General features: G+C 41.6%; 1 protein-coding gene across 1 annotated transcript in view; it reads right to left on the reverse strand.

Annotated features, from left to right (window-relative positions):
* The window catches only part of LOC123733221 (unconventional myosin-XV-like), a 38,571-nt gene that overhangs the window by 13,081 nt on the left and 20,490 nt on the right, over nucleotides 1-5,000 (reverse strand). The gene's annotated exons all lie outside the window — the stretch shown is intronic.

Below are 5,000 nucleotides of genomic sequence, written 5' to 3' on the forward strand. Positions count from 1 at the left end.
TACTCAGAATACCTACTCAGAATACACAGCCAGTCTGAATACTCAGAATACACAGCCAGTCTGAATACTCAGAATACCTACTCAGAATACACAGCCAGTCTGAATACTCAGAATACACACTCAGAATTACACAGCCAGTCTGAATACACAGCCAGTCTGAATACTCAGAATACACAGCCAGTCTGAATACTCAGAATTACACAGTCAGTCTGAATAGTCAGAATTACACAGCCAGTCTGAATACTCAGAATTACACAGCCAGTCTGAATACTCAGAATACCTACTCAGAATACACAGCCAGTCTGAATACTCAGCATACACAGCCAGTCTGAATACTCAGCATACACAACCAGTCTGAATACTCAGAATTACACAGCCAGTCTGAATACTCAGAATTACACAGCCAGTCTGAATACTCAGAATTACACAGCCAGTCTGAATACTCAGAATTACACAGCCAGTCTGAATACTCAGAATACCTACTCAGAATACACAGCCAGTCTGAATACTCAGCATACACAGCCAGTCTGAATACTCAGCATACACAGCCAGTCTGAATACTCAGAATTACACAGCCAGTCTGAATTCTCAGAATTACACAGCCAGTCTGAATACTCAGAATTACACAGCCAGTCTGAATACTCAGAATTACACAGCCAGTCTGAATACTCAGAATTACACAGCCAGTCTGAATACTCAGAATACACAGCCAGTCTGAATACTCAGAATACACAGCCAGTCTGAATACTCACAATACCTACTCAGAATACACAGCCAGTCTGAATACTCAGAATTACACAGCCAGTCTGAATACTCTGCATACACAGCCAGTCTGAATACTCAGAATACACAGCCAGTCTGAATACTCAGAATTACACAGCCAGTCTGAATACTCAGAATTACACAGCCAGTCTGAATACTCAGCATACACAGCCAGTCTGAATACTCAGAATTACAAAGCCAGTCTGAATACTCAGAATTACACAGCCAGTCTGAATACTCAGAATTACACAGCCAGTCTGAATACTCTGCATACACAGCCAGTCTGAATACTCAGAATACACAGCCAGTCTGAATACTCAGAATTACACAGCCAGTCTGAATACTCAGAATTACACAGCCAGTCTGAATACTCAGCATACACAGCCAGTCTGAATACTCAGAATTACAAAGCCAGTCTGAATACTCAGAATTACACAGCCAGTCTGAATACTCAGAATTACACAGCCAGTCTGAATACTCAGAATACACAGCCAGTCTGAATACTCAGAATACACAGCCAGTCTGAATACTCAGAATTACACAGCCAGTCTGAATACTCAGAATTACACAGCCAGTCTCAATACTAAGCATACACAGCCAGTCTGAATACTCAGAATTACAAAGCCAGTCTGAATACTAAGAATTACAAAGCCAGTCTGAATACTCAGAATTACACAGCCAGTCTGAATACTCAGAATACAAAGCCAGTCTGAATACTCAGAATACACAGCCAGTCTGAATACTCAGAATACCTACTCAGAATACACAGCCAGTCTGAATACTCAGAATTACACAGCCAGTCTGAATACTCAGAATTACACAGCCAGTCTGAATACTCTGCATACACAGCCAGTCTGAATACTCAGAATACACAGCCAGTCTGAATACTCAGAATTACACAGCCAGTCTGAATACTCAGAATTACACAGCCAGTCTGAATACTCAGCATACACAGCCAGTCTGAATACTCAGAATTACAAAGCCAGTCTGAATACTCAGAATTACACAGCCAGTCTGAATACTCAGACTTACACAGCCAGTCTGAATACTCAGAATTACACAGCCAGTCTGAATACTCAGAATTACACAGCCAGTCTGAATACTCAGAATTACAGAGCCAGTCTGAATACTCAGAATTACACAGCCAGTCTGAATTCTAAGAATACACAGCCAGTCTGAATACTCAGAATTACACAGCCAGTCTGAATACTCAGAATTACACAGCCAGTCTGAATACTCAGGATACACAGCCAGTCTGAATACTCAGTATACACAGCCAGTCTGAATACTCAGAATACATACTCTGAATACACAGCCAGTCTGAATACTCAGAATACATACTCAGAATACACACAAAGTCTGAATACTCAGAATACATACTCAGAATACACACCCAGTCTGAATACTCAGAATATATACTCAGAATACACACCTAGTCTGAATACTCAGAATACACACCCAGTCTGAATACTCAGAATACATACTCAGAATACACACCCAGTCTGAATACTCAGTATCGTCCAGGGGATGTGTATCTGTATCTGTATCTGTAGTATAGTCCAGGGGATGTGTATCTGTATCTGTAGTATAGTCCAGGGGATGTGTATCTGTATCTGTAGTATAGTCCAGGGGATGTGTATCTGTATCTGTAGTATAGTCCAGGGGATGTGTATCTGTATCTGTAGTATAGTCCAGGGGATGTGTATCTGTATCTGTAGTATAGTCCAGGGGATGTGTAACTTTATCTGTAGTATAGTCCAGGGGATGTGTATCTGTATCTGTAGTATAGTCCAGGGGATGTGTATCTGTATCTGTAGTATAGTCCAGGGGATGTGTATCTGTATCTGTAGTATAGTCCAGGGGATGTGTATCTGTATCTGTAGTATAGTCCAGGGGATGCGTATCTGTATCTGTAGTATAGTCCAGGGGATGTGTATCTGTATCTGTAGTATAGTCCAGGGGATGTGTATCTGTAGTATAGTCCAGGGGATGTGTATCTGTATCTGTAGTATAGTCCAGGGGATGTGTATCTGTATCTGTAGTATAGTCCAGGGGATGCGTATCTGTATCTGTAGTATAGTCCAGGGGATGTGTATCTGTATCTGTAGTATAGTCCAGGGGATGTGTATCTGTATCTGTAGTATAGTCCAGGGGATGTGTATCTGTATCTGTAGTATAGTCCAGGGGATGTGTATCTGTATCTGTAGTATAGTCCAGGGGATGTGTATCTGTATCTGTAGTATAGTCCAGGGGATGTGTATCTGTATCTGTAGTATAGTCCAGGGGATGTGTATCTGTATCTGTAGTATAGTCCAGGGGATGTGTATCTGTATCTGTAGTATAGTCCAGGGGATGTGTATCTGTAACTTTATCTGTAGTATAGTCCAGGGGATGTGTATCTGTATCTGTAGTATAGTCCAGGGGATGTGTATCTGTATCTGTAGTATAGTCCAGGGGATGTGTATCTGTATCTGTAGTATAGTCCAGGGGATGTGTATCTGTATCTGTAGTATAGTCCAGGTGATGTGTATCTGTATCTGTAGTATAGTCCAGGGGATGTGTATCTGTATCTGTAGTATAGTCCAGGGGATGTGTATCTGTATCTGTATCTGTAGTATAGTCCAGGGGATGTGTATCTGTAGTATAGTCCAGGGGATGTGTATCTGTATCTGTAGTATAGTCCAGGGGATGCGTATCTGTATCTGTAGTATAGTCCAGGGGATGTGTATCTGTATCTGTAGTATAGTCCAGGGGATGTGTATCTGTATCTGTAGTATAGTCCAGGGGATGTGTATCTGTATCTGTAGTATAGTCCAGGGGATGTGTATCTGTATCTGTAGTATAGTCCAGGGGATGTGTATCTGTAGTATAGTCCAGGGGATGTGTATCTGTATCTGTAGTATAGTCCAGGGGATGTGTATCTGTAGTATAGTCCAGGGGATGTGTAACTGTATCTGTAGTATAGTCCAGGGGATGTGTATCTGTATCTGTAGTATAGTCCAGGGGATGTGTATCTGTATCTGTAGTATAGTCCAGGGGATCTGTATCTGTATCTGTAGTATAGTCCAGGGGATGTGTATCTGTAGTATAGTCCAGGGGATGTGTATATGTATCTGTAGTATAGTCCAGGGGATGTGTATTTGTAGTATAGTCCAGGGGATGTGTATCTGTATCTGTAGTATAGTCCAGGGGATGTGTATCTGTAGTATAGTCCAGGGGATGTGTATCTGTATCTGTATCTGTAGTATAGTCCAGGGGATGTGTATCTGTATCTGTAGTATAGTCCAGGTGATGTGTATCTGTATCTGTATTATAGTCCAGGGAATGTGTATCTGTATCTGTAGTATAGTCCAGGGGATGTGTATCTGTATCTGTAGTATAGTCCAGGGGATGTGTATCTGTATCTGTAGTATAGTCCAGGGGATGTGTATCTGTATCTGTAGTATAGTCCAGGGGATGTGTATCTGTATCTGTAGTATAGGCCAGGGGATGTGTATCTGTATCTGTAGTATTGTCCAGGTGATGTGTATCTGTATCTGTAGTATAGTCCAGGGGATGTGTATCTGTATCTGTAGTATAGTCCAGGGGATGTGTATCTGTATCTGTAGTATAGTCCAGGGGATGTGTATCTGTAACTGTATCTGTAGTATAGTCCAGGGGATGTGTAACTGTAACTGTATCTGTAGTATAGTCCAGGGGATGTGTATCTGTAGTATAGTCCAAGGGATCTGTATCTGTAGTATAGTCCAGGTGATGTGTATCTGTATCTGTAGTATAGTCCAGGGGATGTGTATCTGTATCTGTAGTATAGTCCAGGGGATGTGTATCTGTAACTGTATCTGTAGTATAGTCCAGGGGATGTGTATCTGTAACTGTATCTGTAGTATAGTCCAGGGGATGTGTAACTGTAACTGTATCTGTAGTATAGTCCAGGGGATGTGTATCTGTAGTATAGTCCAGGGGATCTGTATCTGTAGTATAGTCCAGGTGATGTGTATCTGTATCTTTGGTATAGTGCAGGGGATGTGTATCTGTATCTGTAGTATAGTCCAGGGGATGTGTATCTGTATCTGTAGTATAGTCCAGGGGATGTGTATCTGTATCTGTAGTATAGTCCAGGGGATGTGTATCTTTAGTATAGTCCATGGGATGTGTATCTGTATCTTTAGTATAGTCCAGGGGATGTGTATCTGTATCTGTAGTATAGTCCAGGGGATGTGTATCTGTAGTATAGTCCA

The sequence above is a fragment of the Salmo salar genome, unplaced genomic scaffold, assembly GCF_905237065.1.
Source record: "Salmo salar unplaced genomic scaffold, Ssal_v3.1, whole genome shotgun sequence".
Classification (NCBI taxonomy): domain Eukaryota; kingdom Metazoa; phylum Chordata; class Actinopteri; order Salmoniformes; family Salmonidae; genus Salmo; species Salmo salar.